This window comes from Balaenoptera borealis (assembly GCF_965194805.1).
Source record: "Balaenoptera borealis genome assembly, chromosome: 15".
Lineage (NCBI taxonomy): Eukaryota > Metazoa > Chordata > Mammalia > Artiodactyla > Balaenopteridae > Balaenoptera > Balaenoptera borealis.
Window position 1 is genome coordinate 18,741,221 of NC_138871.1, and position 24,615 is coordinate 18,765,835.

At 34.8% G+C, this 24,615-nt stretch overlaps 1 long non-coding RNA gene across 1 annotated transcript; it reads left to right on the top strand.

Moving 5' to 3' along the window:
- Positions 1 to 2,847: 2,847 nt before the first annotated feature.
- On the top strand, positions 2,848 to 21,988 carry LOC309611511. The gene is made up of 2 exons (XR_014234570.1): positions 2,848 to 6,937; positions 17,832 to 21,988. It is a non-coding gene; the product is annotated as an uncharacterized lncRNA (long non-coding RNA).
- The last annotated feature ends 2,627 nt before the right edge of the window (positions 21,989 to 24,615 follow it).

Here is a 24,615-nt window from a genome sequence, read left to right on the forward strand (position 1 = left end):
AGTGCAGCTAATGGGAAATATGATATATGTTTAAGTCTTATACCTCTATGGGACAGCTGTATGTTTGCAAAAGTGCAGGACTTGGGTTTTAGATGGAAGGGAGTAAACATGAGTTCATTACTCCACTCTTTATTGCTTCATTTGTGGACTATCACAAATGACTGTCATCAACTCTTTGCTTGTTATTTTAGAAACAATTTATTTCTAGAGTCATATCAATTGACTACAATTAATTGGATATTTCACTGGCATTCCAGTGTACAGAGGGTAAAGCTTTACAGAAAAAGCTCACTTGGGGAGATTGGGGGAAAAAAAACTATACCATTTTTAACCACTTGGGTGTAATAAATAATGTGCTAAATGTTTTACACCACTGTCATATAACCCTCACAGTAATCCTGAAGTTGGCTTATACTTTCATATACATTTTAATCTCTTATTTCAGAAAAGGAAACTAAGCTTAAATTTATTATTAGGTCATGTAGATAATAGGCAGTTGAGGCAGAAATTAAACCCAGAACTACCTTGCCTAGTGTCCATCCACTAGATTACATCCTTCCTTTAACACATGGAATTAAGTGACCAACTTAAAATTCCTTTTAGTCTACAATTTTTTGCTAAGAACAACAATCTCTTAACTCTTGCCTGGATTACTTTCAGACATTCTTTTTCAGCCTGGAGAAATCATTTTTCTAAGGATAGTTGCTCAGGATCTGCTTCTGGTGGGCAGTAGATAATTTGTTGGTTCTTCATTCCAGCCAAATGAAGATGCTCATTTATTCAAATCCACATGGTAATGTCAACTTCATAATAAAAAAAGTTCACTTCAGTTTCTTCTTATAAGTATTGATCATTCTAAGATTTTGACAATACAAGGCTAATAGCACTCAACAGAAGTGCTCCCTGCAAGTGTACTGAGCTAAAAATGGCAAAATATAAGTAACTGTAACACAGTTCGCTGAGGCCCATTTCCCTGGCAGGATTGGCTTGCATTCCACAATACAAAGTTAACTGGAGAAAAGAAGCCAGGCAGTATTGGCTACACAACATGTGGATTTCCAGGAGGAGACATAAAGATAGAAATTTAGCTGGAATGAATCAGGGAAGATTTTCTGCACCAGCACTATATTAGATGCATGTTTTGACCAAGGACTGGATTTTGTGAAGTAATAAAGCCGTTATGACCCCAAGGAAGCAACATCCACTGTAGAGCTGTGAAGGTGTAGGTACAGCTGCCTACAATGAAATTCTAGCAGACCTGGTATGTTGAACCCAGGAGCAAACACACTCCAAGCTTTGAGGGGAAGGATTAGATTGTGCATGGTGCCATTCATGTGAGCAAGTTTTTCACATCATGGTAACTCAGTAATTTTCATTATCTGTAACAAACTACAAAATTAAAATCTAGACCATGGTTTATGGATTTTACTATCGATTACATGTTTTAATTCAACTTTGTGCTAAAAAGTGCCTGTACTGCAGATATTTTCAGAAATGATGCAAAGGGAGGATTGTGCCATCCAGAAATGATCCATGAAATGAGTAACCTAGGAACATTCAGGTTACAAAGGCATTAATTCAGGAACTGAATGTGTAAAATATCAAACCTTGTGCCTGGTGTAGAGTAATTCCACAACACATTTTATTTCCCTTTGACTCTAACTTGACTTTAAATTTTACATTTTTATTCTTTGTTCATTTCTCTGACTCAGACTATTGAGGTGTTATGAGGCAGCAATTTTTCCCTCAAAAGTTTCTGCTGAATAACATTATATCTAACTGTTTCCTCAGTCTCTCCCAATGTCAGGGCAAAAAGAAATAATCTAGATTAATGACAAGATTTCTCCAGCACTAAAAATATGATCATTAGGGGCTTCCCTGGTGGCGCAGTGGTTGAGAATCTGCCTGCCAATGCAGGGGACACGGGTTCGAGCCCTGGGCTGGGAAGATCCCACATGCCGCGGCACAAATGGGCCAGTGAGCCACAATTACTGAGCCTGTGCGTCTGGAGCCTGTGCTCCACAACAAGAGAGGCTGCGATAGTGAGAGGCCTGCGCACCGCGATGAGGAGTGGCCCCTACTTGCCGCAACTAGAGAAAGCCCTAGCACAGAAACGAAGACCCAACACAGCCATAAATAAATAAAATTAAAAAAAAAAAAAAATACCTAGCATATATATTTAAATATATATATATATATGATCATTAATTGTGAGACACTAAGTTAGTGATCATCTATGTGTCACAGTTTCTTTAATGCAGGCATATTAGTTATCTATCGTTGCATTAAAAATTACCCCAAAACTTACTGGCTTAAAACAACACACATTCCTATAGGTCAAGAATCTGAGCATGATTTAACTGGGTCCTCAGCTTTAAAATACCTCACAATGCTGTAATAAAGATTCAACTGGGGCAGGATCTGCTTCCAAATTCATTTATATGGTTGCTGCAGAATTAAATTCCTTGTGGGTTTTTGGACTCACATCCTCAGTACCTTTCTGGCTATTAGTTGGAAGCTGAACTCAATGCCTCGCCATTTGAGACTCTCCCACATAGCAGTTTGTTCATCAAAGAATCTACAAGTAAAACTGAAGTCAGTCTTTTATAACCTAATTATGGTTATGCTATTCTTTAGAAGTCAAGCCAGTGAGTCTAGCCCTCACTAAAGGAAAAGGTATCATACAAACGCATGAATAGCAGTAGTTGGTGATCACCAGGGGTCATCTTTGAGGCTGACTGCTATAATGAGTAAAGCACCTGTAAGGGTCTCTGTAACATATTCAGTGTTCAATAAATGTTAGCAGTTATTACTGCTAATAATAATAATCATGTGTTTACATATTGCTTCCTTGTTGAACAAATTAAAAATTCAAATATTTTACATCATTCAAGTCTCCTCAACAATATTAGATATGTAGAATAGGTATTATCATGCCTATTTTATAATTTGGAAAATGTTAATTATTGGAAATTAATTGTGTGTTTGGATATACGGTCTTGCGTTTGAAAAAAATTTTTTCCAATGAAAAGAGAAGGAAGGCCCCCATATTGCCCAAAGATGGGCTTGTGGACTGGTACTCAGGACACCTGATGTTTCAGTTATCTATATCTGTGCAACAAACCAGTCTAGAACAGTGGTGGAAAACAAGGACTCATTTATTTTCCTTACAGATCTGGGATTTGACTAAGCTCAGCAGGGATTTCCTACTTTGAGTCTCTCAAGCATTGGCAGTCTGATGTTACCAGGGGCTGAGGTTATTATTCCCATGCTGTAGAGCCCAGGCTGGGCAGTCTAAAACAGCTGGGGCTCAAACAGCTGAGGTATCTCTCTGTCTCTCTGTCGTCTTTCCCCGTGGGCTTTCCCTATGGATTCCTCAGGACAGTTGGGCTTCTTAAGTGTTTGTTGAAAGCTCCAAGAGTGACTATTCCGAGATAAATCAGCAGATGCTGCATGGCTTTTCTAACCTGACTTCAGATGTCACATGGCATCATTTTCACTGGCATCTATACTTTGGGACAGTCACAAAAAACAAGACCAAGTTCAAGGAGAGGGAACATAGAATCCACTTCTTCAAGGGAAGAATATTAAATAATGTTAAGGTTTAAGACCAGCACATCATGCTCGAGTAGGCTATTACTATAAAAAATTTAAAATGTCAACAATTCCCATCTTTCTTCTCTTTTCTGTATATCATCTTGGTTCCTTTTCCATATTTCTCTTCTTTACACTAACTTAGTTATACCTTTTAGAGATTTTTTTTAATATCCATTTTCATTCATTTCTCAAATTGTTTCTTGGCTCTAGCATCAGAATTGTCTAGTCACAGTGAAATGAGGAGAGTTTAAAGCATGAGAGACCATTAACTGAGGGCCATCATACCTTTGAGTCTCTATGCTTCTTTCATCATTTTCAGGCTTACATTTATTTAATCTTGCTCATCCTCATTACTCCTCCTTATCTCAAAGATCTAATGCATCAGTGAACCCATGGGAGGTCTTAAGCACACGGCATGTGTCTGTAACCAAGAGCTTACAAATTCATATTCAGGAGATTTTCAGAGCAAAGAAATGAGGAAAGAAAAAAAGGAAAGCCACTTTCTATGTAATTACAGACAGCATCACATTCACTGTGAGCGCATTTGACTTCTGTAACTTGCCAAAGTACCTTAAGCAAAAGCAAAAATATGTCATTAAAGCAATATTTTTAAACTCATTACCAACCCTATTAAAGAGGAGTCATGGGATTTTCTTGAGGTATTAAAACTGTACCATGGGTATTAAACATAACATGTCTGTCTCAGTACAAGGAAGCAAATCACAGAGGATGGTGAAGATTCAGGAAGTCTTGATACTTGGCAGTCTAGGAAGTCTGTCATACTTTCAAGTTTCTTCATCTCTACCTCAAAATCTGCTCTGTTATCCTCTCCTCTCCACTTCTAAATATAACACAGAAATCCTGTATTAATTGCAAATGATCCTCAAAGCAAGCATATACACATGACTCAGTCAATGCCCTTTAGCCAAAGACAACCAGGAACACACCTGTAGTTGAATAAGTTGAGTGTGCTGTAATGAGAAAAAGCATATCCCACAGGGCTTCTCAGTAAGAGAGTATTAGAAAAGAATGACATGATTCGGGATTGTGTGAGTTAGTTTTGAAGAGATTTAAAGGAAGCAAGGCTTTGCTCTGGCTTGTACGCTGTTATGAATTATGGTCAATTACATGACTGCTTATCATAATAACTCTTATCTAGAAGGAAGAAAGAATAGGCTGAGGCTAAAATTATAATTGGTAAAGAAGTAGCAGTCAATCATGCCAGAGAAGGGATGTGTTTGGTCATTTTATGATTTGGACAATGTCCACGCTTTGTGTGTGTGTTCAGACCTGATTACAACGTAGTCTGGTTTTGATCACAGAGTAGCCTTGTCTAGCGTTATGTTCACTGAAATTGTTTATATTCTACAGGTGAGCAGCAAAACACAGCTGACAGTACCAGGCTCCAACTGTCAGGAACTTCTTTCTTCCAACTTCAGGCAAGTTGCTCGATTTCATCTTCAGTTTTCTTCATGTAAAATAGGGTTATAAGAATAATAGTTGCTTAATACGAGTATTGAAGGGATAATACCTGCTTAATAGAATCCCTCTCTCGGGAGAAAAAATGTGTGTGTGAGAGAGAGAGAGAGATAGAGAGAGCGCTTATTTAGGTAGAGCTCAAAAAATTTCAACCTCATCCCCTTATTACTTTTTTAAATAAATCCTTCCCATTCTACATCTCAGTTTCCTAATCTTTATATTGGGCTGATAAATTTTCTCTTATTTTTTTTGTCCTTGAAAATATATATTCCTTTCCTTTTACATTTATTTTTTTCTTTTCCATAAATATTTTTTATTTTGAAATAAAACACATATATAGAAAAGTACACAAAACACAAAAGTGAAGGTCAACACACTGTAAATGCATAATCCCCAGACTGAAATGAAGAAAAGGAAGAAGGAAAGCCTCCGCTGTCACCACGGCAACTCCTATGTTCCATCCCTGCCCCAATCATCTTCTCACTAAATGTATCCACCATCCAGAATTTTATGGTAATTATTTAATTTACATAAATTGTTTTTATAGCTCTATCTCTGTTACTATACTAGATGTGGGGTATGTTTAGTGGGTTTTGAATATCATAGCTGTTCTTAAAGGAAAAGGTCAAGTGTATTAGTAAGTTTCTTTGAGTGTGGATGTCAAAGAACCAGTAGGAAAATTGAGGAAGCACATCTGTAAATGTGATTCCAAAAAGTACCAGCCCAAGATGAGGAAATGGGGTTCACTATCAGAATCTCCGGTAATTTTGCCTATTCCTTCAAGTTCCTAATACTTAGGTCTTCTAGTCTGTCTCATTATCTGCTACTGGGAAAAGTTCTTATATCATCATTTTCATTTCAGTACAAATGTGTATACTACAGGGTGAATGTAAATTGCTATTCCTTCTTTTTAAAATATTTGTATTTTAAATATTTACTCTTTTTATATTTCTGCTGTTGGAATTTTCAGAATCAGTACCCGGAAATGTTTCCTTGGCAACCCTAATATCATATGACACTGATCTATTTCTATATTACTTTTGAAAAATGACACTCTTTGACTGATGGTGGGAAAGGCCTGCTCTGGAAATAAGTAGACTTGAATCCCAGGCCCAGGTCTAACTGTATGATTTTGATGAAGTAATTCCAATGTGCTTGTCCCATCGTTTGACTAAAGTCTGATAAGTATCACCTCAATTTTAAGGGCCTGGGAGCTAGTGATATAAGGTGCTAATCCTGCCTTCAAGGAGCCCTGAGTTAGTGAGGGAGACAAGTAATCAAGCTTCCAATTTAAGCACAGTATTATCTGTGATATGAAAGAAATGGTCAAAAAATGCCACAGGAAATCAAAATGAAGCCACTGGAGGATAAGGGGATTGGAAGTTAGATAAAGGTGATCAAAAGGTACAGACTTCCAGTTATAAAACAAATAAGTACTAGGGATATAATGTACAACATGGTAAAGATAATCAACTCTGCTGTATGTTATATATGAAAGTTAAGAGAGTAAACCCTAAGAGTTCTTATCACAAGGACATTTTTTTTTTCTTTTCTATTTCTTTAATGTCATATCTATATGAGGTGATGAATTTTCTCTAAACCTATTTTGGTAATCATTTCATGAATGACGTAAGTCAAATCATTATGTTGTACATCTTAAACTTACACAGTGCTGTATGTCAATTATTATCTCAATAAAACCGGGAAAAAATGAAGCCACTGGACCCTAACTCAGAGATGAGAGAAGACTTCTTAAGGAAGATCAACTTTAAAGGGCCTGGAAGAATTAACCTGGTGAAGAAGGGGAGAGAAGAATTCAAGGCAGTGAAAATATAAGTAATGAAATAATGCATAACAAATTGTAAGTAGTTGATAATGTGGTTTTATCTGTAAACGGGAGATGGACTAGTGGTTTTATTTGTAAATTGAAGTTACAGAGTAATGGTGGCTAAAGAGAGAAATGTGCCTGTTACATTAATCTTTGGGTCATGAAAACAATAGTGAGCTATTGAAGGGTATGTAATAGAGGAGTTTAGTAATAAACTTGGAAAATACATTTTGCAGAGGCAGGGTGATTAATCCAGTTTTAGACATGTTCATTTTGATTATTCTAATTAGAGATTTAATAAATATTTCCTGTTGGAAAGAAGGGGGAAGCAAGGAAGGAAGGAAGGAAGGAGGGAGGGAGGGAAGGAAGGGAGGGGCTGTCTAGGGCTCTGGATCTTGACTTTGAACTATCTAATTAGATGATGTTAGTATATAGACATTGCTTGAAGTCATGAAAATAAGCATTATTTAGAAAGTAAGAAGAGGAGTATCAGACTTCCCTTACCAGATGTGAAGGCATCGCTGGGGATATTGTAAACCTCTGCAGCATTGTCCTTAGTCCTAATTTGAAAATAGGACTACAGTATCTGAAGTACTGAGTTTGAATACCAAAACCTGAGGTATATTATCCTACAGAATTGCTAAGTCCATTGTGTGGCTAATGTCTAAAGCTCTTATAGGGGTGCCCAAGAGGTATGAGTAAGAATGCCAATTGCAGTAGTGTTTCTAATTTCAAAATATTAGAGGAAAAAAATCTTGATGTCTATCAATAGGACAAAGATAAGCAGGTGCATTTTAATATAATTATCAAAGGATAGTCAATAAAATGAATACATTAGTTACATGTATTAACATAAAAATGTCAAAAACAGTGATGGTATGCATAATATGTCTTGTAAGATGTCAATTTATAATATGAAAACATAGAGAACTGTATTATATATTTTATATTGATATCTAAATCTTGATATCTATAATAAAAACATGATAGAAATATAAACTCCAAAATCATGATAGAATTATTTTCTGAATGGAGAGGGAGGAAGCATGAAAGTTTCAACTGTACTGTAACATTTTAGTTCTTTTTTAAAAATATTGATTTAATAAGTCAAAATGTTAACATTCAATACTGATAAACATTCATCATATTGTTTTGCAGGTTTCAAGCTTTATATATCATGCACAATATATTATTCTCCAACTTACTATATTCACTCACTGTTTTGTTTTTGAGATTTATCTGTGTAGGAGTTGTATTATTCCCTGTTCTCTCCAGTATGTTTAAAATATTTCATAAAAATACTTTTAAGAGAGCAAGGAGAGGGGATGAATAAAGAAATACACAATAACTAAAAAGAATGTGAACCTGGAAAAATTATCTGAGACTTGGTTCTGAGTTTGGTGTAGTTAATTTTATAATAGCCCCAGCCTCTGGTGAGTTTCTACCAGGAACAAATCAGCAGGCTGACTGTGCAGATACCATCCCACGCATACCACCCCTCCAGTCATTCCTCTCTAAAGCTAAGTGGGTCTAAGTACTCTGGAACATTTCTGATGTGGAAAATGTTTTTTTGCAATTATCCTTCAGTTCATCACCTTCACCTTGGACTTGGAAAGGCAGTAGCCCCACCAGGAGTCCCTCACTTTCTCTATAACCTATAATCTATTTTTGACTTCTAATATCACAACATACTATAAGAGAGGGATTGAAAAGCTAGGCTTTAATCATCTGTAACAGAGGCAGAGGGAGATGTTAATAATTCTTATTGATGGGGGAAATTAAGGCCAGGGAGCCAAAGTGTTGATAATCAATGTCACAATAAGTGTCCAAAGAATGGGTCCTACACACTTATATATAGATTAGTACTAAGAATATGTCTGCAATAGAATCAGAACTTTGCTTTCATTCATCTGCTTATTTCTGTGGTCTGGTAGACATAGTCCATACACTGCTCTATGGTATGATAAAAGATATCTTTGAGGTATCTCTGAGTTACCTATACTTCCTCCAGGTACTAGCCTGCTTGGAAGTTATTAGTAATGCTGCGAATTGTAAGAAAATATCAAGGTTAGAACCCATAGATGCTCTGAAATAGGTTGTTCCAGACAAAAGGAAAGTAATAAGTTGTTTTAGGCAAAATCAACTATGGTGAAGCAGGTAGACAAATCACGTTGTTAGTAGTTGGTATAAAAGTCTGTACACATGTACAAAGTTGAAGAGGTTTTAAAACTAACATCTGAATGGCATGTTTCAGGGACCATTTAATTTTGTGTTTTGGACACCAAATTTGTTGAATATTTACAATAGACATTGAATAGCTCCATTTAAAACTGCGATGAAAACTTAGGGCCACAGATTCATGCCCTTAGGGGAAAATAATGCTATTGATATAGAGCAGTGGAACTCAACTGGGAGTGATTTTTCCTCTGAAATGCTCCCAGGGGATATTTGGCAATTTAACAATGGAAACATTTTTGGTTGCCACATATTTGGGGATGAAGGAGTGCTATTGCCATCTTGTGACTGGAAGTCAAGGATGATGATAAACATCCTACAATGCACAAAACATCCATGACCACACCCACACACCCACACACACCCCAAACGGTCATCTGATCTAAAATTTCAATAGTGCCAGGACTGAGAAACCATAATGTAAAACATAATGGTGGCTAGAGCAAGGTAGGGCTTGTGCAAATCTTAACGCTTCTATCACCACAAGGTTGTTATCTTTATTGTAAAATAGCCATAAGTCAAAATAGAAACCTTATGTGAATACTTTCCCTTGGATCCCTAAGGTGGTCCTTTCCTTGGACAAAGTTGTCATATGATGCCAACATACTGAAGTATGCCATATCAATCATGGAACCATCATGAGACCCTTTTCAAGGACTTAACCTAGACTATGGTTAGAGGCATCATGGCCTTGAGTGAGGACATCCATAACCTAAGTATAGTTCAATTGCCCATCCTTTAGACCAGATCATCTCAGCCTTCATTGTCATAGAGGGTGGCTTTGATAAACCTGAGTCTTGGCTTCTTCAAAATGTCTAAGCATGTCAGTGCCTGCCTACTGCCTATTTCAGGTAATTTCTCTTAGTTGAAGTTAAGAATTAGATTCGCTGTCTGAAGACACCCTGCCCACTTTTTTCACTTTCTAGGTTATGATATCTAAGTTATGACACACTCAAACAACTCTAAGATTGTCCCACAATTCACCCGGTATGGGGTGTAATTTGGCATCAGTCTCAGGTGTTACACATGGGTACTATTGCCCTCATTAACATGTCCCAAAAGCAACACTAATGGTCAGCAGATCCTGTTTCCAAAGTAGTTAGCTTTTTCTGGGGTCAGCTTTCTAGAAGTGCTGACATGGAGATGGAGGTCATTTAACCAAGTATTTTCCCAAGCCATGGCCTCCCACAATAGAGGGATAACTGAGTTGTTTCACTTTTCGTAAAGACAGAGGTAAGATAAACAGAATCTGAATTACTGGAAGAGTACAACCATGTTAAGGAACAAGATGAATCCTCTAGCTTTCTTATCACAGTTACCTAAGTAGTTTGTCCAAAGAAATGCAAGATGAGCTGTCGGCAGTGCCCAGAGAAATCTAAGAACTATTAGACATTTTTCACTGAAATTGAGTTTTGTACAAATTTTAACATTTATTTGAAGAATCCAGATGACATAAATATTAAAAGGATTCAACAATTTTTTTAAAGTTTATGTTGATCTCACAGTTTGCATAAAGGTGACACTAACAAAACTATTTAGACCTTCCACAACTAGTAACCTTCTGAGGACAGAGTCTAATTATGCATTAATGTAAGCCTGACAACATATAATCTTTGGAAGACAGCTTTGTTGATGGATATGCCATGTTTCAGGATGATGGGAAAACGAGACAAATCAAGTGGGGAAAACACACATTTCTCCTCCAAAATAGACAAGGTTGTAGGTGCTCAAATGCCCACCCCTGTAATACCTTTTCACACAACTGAACTAGTACAGAAGGTCAGAGATGCATATGAAAAGGAGCAGTCCTCTTAAGTAGTAACTAAACAGACGTCTTTTGTTTAGTTAGGAGGAGAAGCAAATAATGAAACCCAGTTAGCAGACTGGGTCAAGATTTTGTGGAACACGTTATTTTTGCATTCATAAAGAAAGAGCATGCACTTGGAGCAAACGTGCAACTCACAAACTGTATCAGTCACAAGATTACTTCAGTGAAGTAGGTCACTTCTTCTGCCTCCAAACTTGCAAATATCTTCTACTGCATTTTGGTATATTTGCTTAACAGATATTTAGCACTCTCTATATATTGGGCACTGGACCTAGCACTGTACATACATTTTATTTATTTGTTTGTTTGTTTGTCTGTCTCATTCTTAATCTATACTTTACTTTTATTGAAATATAGTTGGCATACAATATTATTTAATTTCAGTTGTACTATATATAGATATAACATTTGCATACATTATGAAGTAATCACAAGTCTAGTAACCATCTGTACACAATATAAAGTTATTATAATATCATTGACCATATTCCTTATGATGTACATTACTTCCATGAGATTTATTTATTTTATAATTGAACATTTGTACCTCTCAACCCCCTTAACATATTCCCACAGCCCTCCTCCTGGCAATCACCTTCTTCTACTCTGTATCTATGACTGTGTTTTCCCTTTTCGTTTTCATTTTTTTGTTGTTGTTTTATTTTTAAGATTCCACATATAAAGGAGATAATATGGTATTTGTCTCTCTCATCTGACTTATTTCACTTAGCATGATATCCTCTATATCTATCCAGATTTCTACATATGGCAAGATTTCCATTCATCATCTGTAGAGGAACTCTCAATTTCTTTCTGTATCTTGGCTATTGTAAATAATGCTGCTACAGACATTAGGGGCATATATCTTTTAGAATTAGTGTTTTTATTTTCTTTGGGTAAATACTCAGAAGTAAAATTGCTGGGTCATTTTTAATTTTTTGAGAAACCACCATAATGATTTCAATAGTGGCTGAAGAAGTTTACAGTCTGACCAACTGTGCACAGGTGTTCCCTTTTCTCCACATCCTACCAACAGTTATTTGGTGTCTCTTTGATGATAGCCATACTGACAGAAGTGAGGTGATATTTAATTGTGCTTTTTATTTGCATTTTCCTGATGATTAGTGTTGTTGAGCTCTTTTCATGTGTCTGTTATCCATCCGTGTGTCTTATTTGGAAAGATATCTATTCAGTTTCTCTGCCAATTTTTAATCAAGTTGTTTATTTTTTGGATGTTGAGTTATATGAGTATTTGTATATTTTGGATATTAACTCCTTATTGGGTACATCATTTGCAAATATCTTCTCCCATTCAGTAGGCTGCCTTTTCATTTTGTTAATTGTTTCCTTCACTGTGCAAAAGTTTTTAGTTTGATGTAGTCCCATTTGTTTATTTTTGTTTTTGTTTCCCTTGCCTGAGGAGACATATCCAAAAAATATTGCTAGGACCAATGTTAAAGAGCGTACTACCTCTGTTTTCTTCAAGGAGTTTTATGGTTTGGGGTCTTACATTTAAGTCTTTAATCCAATTCGTGTTTCTTTATTGTTAATTTTGCAGGTGAGAAAAGGTTCTAACTTTATTATTGTGCACATAGCTCTCCAGTTTTCACAACACCATTTAATGAAGAGGCTTTCTTTTCCCAATGTATATTCTTGCCTTCTTTGTTGTAGATTAATTGACTATGTAAATGTGAGTTCATTTGGGGGTTCTCTAATCTGCTCTATTAAGCTATGTGTCTGCTTTTGTGCCATTACCATACTGTTGTGATTACTATAGTTTTGTAGTATAGTTTGAAATCAAAAAGTGTGATCCTTCAAGTTTTGTTCTTCTTTATCAAGGCTGCTAACAATCTTATTCTTTCTAATTTGAATGTAAATGGAATTGTTTCTTTAATTTATCTTTCTGATATTCATTATTAGTGTACAGAAATGCAACAGATTTTTGTATATTATTTTTGTATTCTGCAGTTTTACCCAATTAATTGATGAGTTGTTGTAGTTTTCTGGTGGCATCTTTAGGATTTTCTATGTATTGTATCATGTTATCATGTCACAGGTAGTGACAGCTTTACTTCTTCCTTTCCAATTTGGATTCATTTTATTTCTCTTTCCTGTCTAATTGTTATGGCTAGTAATTCCAATACTGTGTTGAATAAAAGTGACAAGAGTAGGCATCCTTGTCTCGTTCCTGACCTTACAGGAAATGTTTTCAGCTTTTACCGTTGAGTATAATGTTAGCTGTGGTCTTACCATACATAGTGTTTACCACCTTGAGGTATGTTCTCTCTATGTCCACTTTCTGGATAGTTTTTATCATAAGTGGATGTTAAATTCTGTCAAAAGTTTTTTTTTTTTTTTTTTTCATCTATTGGGATGATTGTATAATTTATTTTATTCTTCAATTTGTTAATATCATGTATCATATTGATTGATTTACAGATATTGAACCATTCTTGCATCTCTGGGATAAATCCCACTTGGTCATGGTGTATAATACTTTTAATGTACTGTTGGATTCAGTTTGCTAATAATTTGTTGAAGATTTTTGCATCTATGTTCATCAGTGACATTGAGCTATTGGCCTATAATTTCCTTTTTGTGTTATATCTTTGTCTTGATTTTTTATCAGAGTGGTTCTGTCCCACAGAATGAGTTTGGAAGCAAATTCCTTCCTCTGCAATTTTTGAAAAAGTTGGAGAAAGATAGATATTAACTCTAAGTATTTGATAGAATTCAACTGTGAAGCCATCTGGTTCTGGACTTTTGTTTGGGGAGAGTTTTTTATTACTATCATTATTATTATTGTTTCAATTCAATTATGCTTAATTGGCCTGTTCATATTTTCTATTACCCTCTGGTTCAGTCTTGGCATAGTTGTCTGTAGTAATCTCTTATAACCCTTTATATTTCTGTGGTGTTGGTCATAACTTCTCCTTTTGCATTTCTGATTTTATTGATTTGAACCTCTCTTTTTTCTTTCATGATTCTGGCTAAAAGTTTATCAATTTTGTTTATCTTTTCAAAAAACTAGCTCTTAGTTTCATTGATATTTTCTATTGTTTTTTGAGTTTCTATTTTATTTGTTTCTGCCCTGATCTTTATGATTTCTTTCCATCTACTAACTTTGGGTTTTGTTTGTTCTCGTTTTTCTAGGTCATTTAAGTGTCAGGTTACATTGTTTATTTGAGCTTTTTCTTGTTTCCTGAGGTAAGCTTGTATTGTTATCTACTTCCCTCTTAGAACTATTTTAGCTGCATCCTATAAGTTTTGGATAGTTTTATTTCCATTTTCATTTGTCTTCAGGCATTTTTTGATATCCTCTTTGATTTCATCAATGACCCATTAGTTGTATAGCTGTTTAGATGCCAAAAGTTTGTGGGTTTTGTGGGGTTTTGTTTTTGTTTTTGTTTTTTATTTTCTAGTTGATTTCTAGTCGCCTACCTTTGTGGTCAGAAAAGATGCTTGATATGATTTTAGACTTCTTAAATGTATTGAAACTTGTGTTGTGACCTAGCATGTGATCTATCCTGAAGAATGTTACAAGTGCATTGGAAAAGATTCTGCTGCTTTTGTATGGAATGTTCTATATATATCTACTGTGTTCATCTGGTATAATGTATCCATAAGGCCTGTGTTTCCTTATTGATTTTCTGTCTAGGTGATCTGTTTTTAGATGTAAGTTTGGTGATAATGTCCCCTATTATTATTGCATTACTGTCAATTACTTCCTTTAATATTGTTAATATTTTCTTCATGTATTTAGGTACTCCTATGTTGGATGCATATATATTTACAATTTTATGTCTTTTTGTTGAATTGATGACTTTATCATTATGTAATGTCCTTCTTCGTATCTTGTTACAGTCTTTGTTTTAAAGTCTATTTTGGCTGATATATGTAGTGCTACCCAATCTTTTATATCCTTTTTATTTGCATGGAATACCTTTTTCCATCCCCTCACTTTCAGTCTATGTGTTTATCTGAAATGAATCTCTTATAGGAAGCATATATATGGGTATTGCCTTCATTCAGCCATTCTATGGCTTTGGATTGGAGCATTAATTCTATTTCTATTTAAAGTAATTATTTATAGGCATGTGCTTATTGCCATCTTACTAATTGTTTTGTAGTTGTTTCTGTAGTTCTTTGTTGTTCTTTTCTTATTTTTTTGCTCTCTTCCCTTGTAATATGATGACTATATTTAGTGTTATATTTGGATTCCTTTGTCTTTTTTGTGGGTATCTAGTATAGGTGTTTGGTTTGTGGGTTCCATGAGGTTTATACATAACTAGATAGATAGGTAGATAGATAGATAGATAGATAGGGATATGATCATTTTAATATGATGATCTCTTAACTTTGAACTACCTTATATTTTTATTTCTTCCCCTCAGTTTAGTGTTTCTGACACCATATTTTACATCTTTTTGTTTTTTGTATCCCTTAACTATTTATTATAGCTATAGATGATTTTACTACTTTTGTCTTTTAATCTTCCTACTAGCTTTATAAGTGATTAATCTACTACTTTTACTGTATGTTTGCCTTTACCAATGAGACTTTTCCCCTTATAATATTTATATTTCACTTGTGTCCTTTTATTTTCTTTTTAGAGAAGTCAACATTTCTTGAAAATTTGGTATAGTACTGCTGGATTCTTTTAGCTCTTGTCCACAAAACCCTTATATCTCCTTCAAATTTGAATGGTAACCTTGACAGGTAAAACATTTTTGGTTTTAGGTTTTTCCTTTCATGTCACTTTTTTCTGTATTGCAAATTTTCTGCTGAAAAGTTAGTTGACAGTTATACACAAGTTCCCATGTATGTAATTAGTTGTTTTTCTTTTGTTTCTTTTAAGATTCTCTCTTAATCTCTATTTTTGCCACTTTACTTGTAATGTGTCTTTGTGTGGACTTTTTAAATTTCATCTTGTTTGGGACTCTCTCCTTTCTAAACCTAGATGTCTCTTTCCTTTCCTTTCCTGTGTTAGGGAAGTTTTTAGCTATTATTTATTTAAATAATTTTTCTGTCCCTTTCTCTCTTCCTTCTGGGAACCCTAAAATGCAAATGTCAGTAGTGCGCTTGATGTTTTTCCAGAGGTGCCCTAAACTATCCTTATTTTTTTTTAATTATTTTTTCTTTTTTCTGTTCAGCTGGATTGATTCACTATTCATCTCTCAGATTACTGGTCCATTCCTCTGTATCATCTAATCTACTACTTATTTCTTCTAGTGTATTTTTTAGTTCAGTTTTTGTATTCTTTAGCTCTGTTTTGTTCTTCTTTATATTTTCTAACTCTTTTTTTGAAATTCTCACTATTTTCATCCATTCTTCTCCTGAGTTAAGTGAGCATTTATGATCATTACCTTGAGATCTTTAATAGATAAATTGCTTCCGTACACTTTGTTTAGTTCTTTTTCTGACGTTTTGTCTTATTCCAATGTTTGGAATATATTCCTATGTCTCCTCATTTTGCCTAATTATCCATATTTATTTCTAACTACCAGGTAGCTCAGTTTTATTTTTCTACCTTGGAGAAGTAGGCTTATGTAGGAGAAGTCCTATGGGCTCCAGTAGCATGCTCTCCTCTGGTCATCAGAGGTATATGCTCTAGGAGTGCACCCTATGTGTGCTGCATGTACCCTTCTGTTTTGGAAGGGCCAACTACAGTGGGGATCCTTGTAGGTAAGGCTGGCCCCCATCCAGTTGGCTGCAAGGCCATGCCTTAAGCACTGGCTGTGAGTAAGCTGGATAAAGTAAGCTCTGGAGGGCTGGGTAAGTTTCCTTCATGGTTGGCTTCTCCCTGAGATCACACAGGGATGTTGCTGGCCCACTGGTGGTGAAAATGCCTGTCTGTGGGGCTGTAGGGAGGCTCAGGGCTAGTGGCAGCATGCTGGAGGATGGGTTCAAATCCTTGTGTGGCTCTCTTCACAGCGTTTGGGGGCTTGGGGCTTGTGCTATCCTGCTGGTGGATAAGTCCATTCCCTACACATCTGTCCATATGCTAGCTCACTGTTGGGTGAATAGGTTCCCAGCACTAATCAATAGAGGGAGGATTCCAAAATGGCACTTGCCAGCACTGGCGTTATCATTTTACAATGAGCTTCCCAAAATACCTGCCATCAACATCCTTGCATGCATCCTCTTTTTAATTCTCAAAACAATTCCATCAAATAAGTTGTAATAAAGTTCCAAATTAACCTATTAGGAAATGAAGCTCATAGCATTTATTTAATCTGCTGAAATTCACCCAGTTCATAAATGGTAGCATAGGGAGTCAAATACAAGAAGGGTGACTCTAGAGTCCATGCTCTTAATCTCTATGTTGTTCTTTCTGTATACAAAAAGAGAAGGCTTAGCAGAGAAGGCCTTGTTAATTCCTACACACAGAAAAGACTCTTACCCTGTGGTTCTTAAACTATTGCTTAAGGGATCCAGAGATCTCTGAGACCTTTCAGATAATCTGTCAGGTCAAAATAATGCATACAGGAGAAACCAATGAATTTTAATGTAAAAGTATGATAAGCTCATTTATAGTGTTTCACTTCTATTTTGCAAATAATCTCTAAGAAACTATCATTTTTGAATCTTCATGTAATATTAAAGAATATTTACAATTATCTAAAAGTCTGTTAAAATATTTAGTCAGTCACAAGCTGAATACAAAAGCAGATATTAAAATTTTAATTTTGTTTTTTTAATTAAGCCACATATGTCCGACACACCTTAATGTGTATTTATGTCTCTATATAATCCCCTACTTTTTGGTATCTGTAACTTTCTTCTAGCCAATATAATATGGCAATGGTGATAGGATATTACTCCCATGATTCTATTTCATTATATACAACTTTTTCTTAGCAGACTGGGAAGAGAGAGACTCCCTTGATGGCTTTGATGAAATAAGCTGCCATATTTTAAAAGAACCATATGGCAAGGAATTGCTATTGAGCTCTAAGAGCTGAGTGGCCCAGAGCCAACTGCCTACAAGAAAACAGGACTTCAGTCTTATAACTGCAAGGAAATGAATTTTGCCAACAACCCAAGTGATCTTTCCCAATTGAGTCTCCAGTTGGGAACATAGCTCAGCAAAACCTTGATTGCAGTGCTGTGAGACCCTAAGCAGAGGATCCAGTTGTGGACACCACATCCACAGCAACTGTGAAATAACAGATGTTTATCATTTTAATCATCTGAGTTTGTGGTAATTTGTTATGCTGCATATGAAACTAATTCACCACACATTAAAGAGATTTGTAAAAATATATTTTTCATATTAACATGTAATGAATTCATTATTCTTACTCTTAAATGAAAAAATAAAATTTTAAAACACTATGGCTTTAATTTCTAACACAGTAAATATCAATAAATATAACATAAATAAAAAATATTTGTGAATCTTTATTGACTTAAGAGTTTTAAAGTATCCTTTGGCTAAGAATGTTAAGAACCACTGCTCTATTCTAACTTGTTAATTTCACTCTCCAACATTTTCTCCCTTCCTAGCACAAACACACTCTAGCCATAAAGTAGCTTCTCTATTTTCCTAGTATGCTGAGTATTTTTAAGTTTCTTTATCATTGCCAAAACGAAATCAGTACTTCTCTTCCTATCTTTGCCTAGTGAAATCCTGGTCATCATTCAATGCCAAGTTCACACTACCTCTCATCCTGGGCTCAGAAAGCTGAATAATATAGCGGTTAAGTGCACAAGTACCTGAATTGCTACCTACTACCAGCCATGTGACCTTTCACAAAGTATATAATTTCTTGCAGTTTCAGCTCTGTATTGTGGCAAGAAGATGTAACTCAATAGGGAACTGTAAACATTTGATAAAGGGGAAGGTAATTAGGGTGTAAAAATAATTAAATCAAGTAAATAAATCTACATTAATTAAAAGAGATAATTGTTTTTTTTAGAACCTACTATTTACCAGAAAGAAAGAACTTTACATGGCTTATTTTATTTGATCCTCATGAAATTCAACTACAATTATACTCATTTCACATATGAAAATACCAAGATTTAGAGAGTTGAAGTATTGCGTAGGCCAAAAGTTTTGTTCGTTTTTTTCTGTAAGATGGCTCTAGTAGCACTTAGTTGTCTTTAACTTCATTCAAAACAATTTTGTTAGATTGTATGTGACAGTTGTCATATCAGCATGCATTAAAAAAAATACTTATCAAAATTGGTGAATTTTTGCATAGCCATTTTAGCATTGAAGATGGAAGGAAAAAAGCATCATTTTTGGCATATTATGTTTTATTATTTCAAGAAAGGTTAAAATGCAACTGCAACACACAAAATGTGCAGTGTATGGAGAAGGTGCTGTGACTGATCAAATGTGTCAAAAGTGGTTTACAAAGTTTCGTGCTGGAGATTTCTTGCTGGACAACGCTCCACAATTGGGTAGACCAGTTGAAGTTGATAGCAGTTAAATTGTAACAATACTTGAGAATAATGAATGTTATGCCATATGGGAGATAGCTGACAAACTCAAAATATCCAAATCAAGTGTTGAAAATCATTTGCACCAACTTGGTTATGTGAATTGCTTTGATGTTTGGGTTCCACATAAGTCAGGAGAAAAAAACTTTCTTGACCATATTTCCGCATGTGATTCTCTACTGAAACGTAATGAAAACGTTCCATTTTTAAAACAAAGTGTGATGGACGATGAAAAGTGTATGCTGTACAACAATGTGGAATGGAAGAGATCATGAGGCAAGTGAAATGAACCACCAACAAGCACACCAAAGACCAGTCTTCATCCAAAGAAGGTGATGTAGTGTATATGGTGGGATTGGAAGGGAGTCATCTATTATGAGCTCCTTTTGGAAAAGCAAACAATTGATTCCAACAAGTACTGCTCCTAATTAGACCAACTGAAAGTGGCAGTCGATGAAAGGCATCCAGAATTAGTCAATAGAAAATGCATAATCTTCCATCAGGATAATGCAAGACCGCATGTTTCTTTGATGACCTGGCAAAAACTGGTACAGCTTGGCTGGGAAGTTCTGATTCATCTGCCATATTCACCAGACATTGCATCTTGTGATTTCTATTTATTTTAGTCTACAAAATTCTCTTAATGGAAAACATTTCAATTTCCTGGAAGACTGTAAAAGGCACCTAGAACAGTTCTTTGCTCAAAAAGATAAAAAATTTTGGGAAGATGGAATTATGAAGTTGCCTGAAAAATGGCAGAAGGTAGTGGAACAAAAGGGTGAATACATTGTTCAATAACGTTCTTGGTGAAAATGAAAAATGTGCCTTTTATTTTTACTTAAAAAACCGAAGGCACTTTTTGGCCTACCCAATATCTGGCATAGACCTCACAGCTAGTGCTCTGACCTCAGACCCAAGCTCTTGACTGCAGTGGCCCCTAATGTAGACTGCACTTTTTATAGACTCCTATCATAACACTTACTTCATTACCTTCTGCTTTTTTTTTTTTTTACTTTTGTTTGCTTTGCTTCTCCACTTAAATCAATAAATCCTGAACTACTTTCTTTGAGCAGAATATGTTTTCTTCAGCCTTTTAACCTCAGTGCCAATCACATATCCCTCTTTATTTCCTTCATGGCATGTAGTATACACTAATTATTGTATTTGGTTCTGTTTTATTTTTTGTCTCCAGGGACAGAAACTTTGGCTCTTTTTTTCCACTATATTTCCTTAATATCTAAAGTACTTGCCAACATAAATTAGGCATTTGGAAAAAATTGTAGAATTAGTAACTAAGCCTAATGCTTAAAAAGTAAGACATTGATTCCTGTAAGGTGTCACTCTATTAAATCGATCCATCACAAATATAAACAATCCAGGCTTTCACCATCTCCCACATTATGTGTCATTATCCAAGCACATATTTCCATATCCTTTCTCCAAATTTAGAATGCCATTCCTTCCTTTTTCTAACTAACACAACTCTTACACATATTTTGAGACCGAAATTAAAACGAAACTCTACTTGAATCTGTTTCTTAAGCGTTCCAGCTTACAATGACCTGTTCCTTTGATAACCATCCATGCCAGTTATGTAGTTATTAAACATAAAATTTCCTGAGCATTTACTCAGTTCTAGACACTAAGTCTCAGGATGGAATGTGGAATAAGAAAAAAGGCTTTTTCAGTTTCTGTACAGCAAAGAAAACAATCAACAAAATGAAAAGACAATCTATGGAATGGGAGAAAATATTTGCAAACAATATATCTGATAAGGAGTTAATATCTAAAATATATAAGGAACTCGTGCACCTCAATAGCAAATAAAGCTCAAATAATCCAATTTAAAAATAGGCAGAGGGTCTGCATAAACATTTTTCCATAAAAGACATAGACATGGACAAGAGGTACATAAACAGTTGTTCAACATCACTAACCATCAGGCAAATGCAAACTAAAATGAGATATCACCTCATATCTTTTAGGATGGCTATTATCAAAAAGACAGAGATAAGTGTTGGTGATGATGTAGGAAGAATGGGAACCCTTGTACAGAAAAATAGAAAAACTTTAGCCAGACCATGAAGAAAAAAAGAAAATTCAAATGAATAAAATCAGGAATTGAAGAGAAGATATTACAACTGATACCATACAAATACAAAGGATCTTAGGATATTTATATGCCAGAAATTGGAAAACCCAGAATAAATGGATAAATTCATAGGAACGTACTAACTACAAATACTGAGTCATGAAGAAACAGAAAAACTAACAGACCAATAATGAGTAAGGAGGTAGAATCAGTAATCTAAGAAAAGCCCAGAACCAGCTGATTTAATAGATACATTTTACCAAACATTTAAAGAGTAATTAATGCCAGTTCTTCTCAAACTCTTCCAAAAAAATTGAAAGAGAGGGAATACTCAACAACTCATTTTAAAAAACCAGTGTTACTCTGATACCAAAGCAAGATATATAATAACACTACAAGAAAAGAAAAATATAGGCCAGTATCCCTGAAGAATATAGATGTATGAATTCTCAACAAAATAGTACAAACTGAATTCAACAGTACATAAAAAGGATCACACAGCATGATCAAGTAGGATTTATTCCAGGGATGCAAAGATGATTCAACATCCACAAATAAAGAAGTGTGATATACATCACATTAATAGAATGAAAGATAATAATCATATGATCATCTTGATTATGCAGAAAAAGCATTCAACTTTTTCAACATCCTTTATGGCTAAAAACTCTCAACAAATTAAGTATAGAAGGACCATTCCTTAACATAATAAAGGCCATATATGGCAAACACACAGCTAACACTACACTCAGTGGTGAAAATCTAAAATGTTTGCTCCAAGGTTAAGGACAAGACCAGGGTGCCCACGTTCACCACCCTATTCATTACACTACTGTATTTGCTCTAGCCATAGAAATTAAGCAAGATAAATAGATAAAAGTCTTCTAACTGGAAAGGAAGAAGTTAAATTCTTTTATAGATAGTTTGATCTTATATATGGAAAACACTAAAGACCTCACCCTAAAAATGTTAGATATTATGAATAAATTCATTAAAGTTGTAAGATTCAAAATCAACATACAAAAATCATTTGTGTTACTATATACTAATAATGAATGATCTGAGAGTAAGAAAAGAATCATATTTATAATAGCATCAGAAGTAATAAAGTACATTGGAATAAATTTAACTAAGGAAATGGAAGATGTGTTCACTGAAAACTATAAAACACTGATGAAAGAAGACATAATTAGATGGAAGATATCCTATGTTCTTTGATTGAAAGAGTTAATGATGTTAAAATTACCACCCAAAGCCATGCTTAGATTCAATAAAATCAAAATTCCAATGGCATTTTTCACAGAAATTGAAAAAAACAATCCTAAAATTTGTTTGGTACCAAAAATGACTGTGAATAGCCATAGCAATCTAAAGAAAGAAAAAATGGGGAAGTATCACACGTCCTGATTCCAAACTATATTACAAAGCTATAGTAATCAAAACAGTATGATACTGGCATAAAAATAAACACATAGACCAATGGAAGAGATTAGAGAGCCCAGACACAAACCCATGCATCTACAGTCAACTATTATTTGACAAGGGAGCCAAAAATGATCAATGGGAAAGAGAATATTCTCTTCAATACAAGGTATTGAAAAAACTGGATATCCATGTGCAAGAGTGAAATTGGATTCTCATCTTACATCACACACAAAACTTAAATTTAAATGGATTAAAGACTTAAATATAAGACCTGAAACCATAAAACTTCCATAAGAAAACAGAGGGGAAACGTCTTTGACATTGGTTTTGGCAATGATATTTTTTTTGGATATGACACAAAATGCATAGGCAACAAAAGCAACTGTAAATAAGTAGAGCTATATTAAACTGAAAAATTCCTGTACAGCAAAAGAAACAATCAATAAACTGAAAAGGGAGAAAATATTTGCAAATCATATATTTGATAAGGGGTTAATATCCAAAATATATAAAGAACTCATAAAAGTCAATAGCAAAAATAAAGTATCTGATTAAAAAGTGGACAGAGGACCTAAATAGACAATTTTCCAAAGAATATATACAAATGGTCAAGAGGTAGATGAACAGCTAAAAAACATTATTAATCATCAGGGAAATGCAAATCAATACCAAAATGAAATTTCACCTCACATCTGTTAGGGTATATATTATCAAAAATATAAGAGATATCAAGTGTTTATGAGGATGTGGAGAAAAGAGAAAAACTTTTTGCACTGTTGGTGGGAATGTACATTGTACAGCCACTATGGATAATTATATGGAGGTCCTCAAAAAATTAGGATTATAACTACCATATGATCCAACAATCCCATTTATGGGAACACATCCAAAGGAAATCACTATCTGAAAGAGATATCTATACCCCCATATTCATTGCAGCATTATTCACAAATGTCAAGACATGGAAGGATTCTAAGTGTTTGTCAACAGATGAATGAATAATTAAAATGTGGTATATATAATGGAATATTACTCAACCTTAAAAAAAGAAGGAAATCTTGCCATTTGTGACAACATGGATGGACCTTGAGTGCATTATGTTATGTGAAATATCAGACAAACACAAGTATTGTATAATCTCATTTTTATGTGGAATCTAAAAAAGCTGAACTTGTAGAAACAGAGTAGAATAGTGGGTGCCAGGGGCTGGGGTCTGGGGGTTATGGGAAGATATTGGTCACATGACAAACTTTCAGTTGTAAAATGAGTAAGATCTAGAGATATAATGTATAACATTGTGATTATGGTTAATAGTTACATACTTGAAAGTTGCTAAAAGTGTAGGTCTTAAATGTTTTTACACACACACACAAATATATACATATATCAAATCATCACATTGTACAACTTATACTTTCACATTATATATCAATTATATCTAAGTAAAGCTGGTAAAGGGAGAGAAAACAGGCTTTTTCCCCAGTGAATCTTACATTTTGGACAATAAAGACAGGAAAGAGGTAAATAAATGAAATAATTTCAGATAATGATGAACACTATGAAGAAAAACGATGTAAAGTAATGCAGTTTGGCTGCAGGGATGAAGAATAGATGGAGAGTCAGACAGTACTAAGCAATGTGACCACCTGGGGTAAGAGAGTTACAGGACGAAGAAAGAGT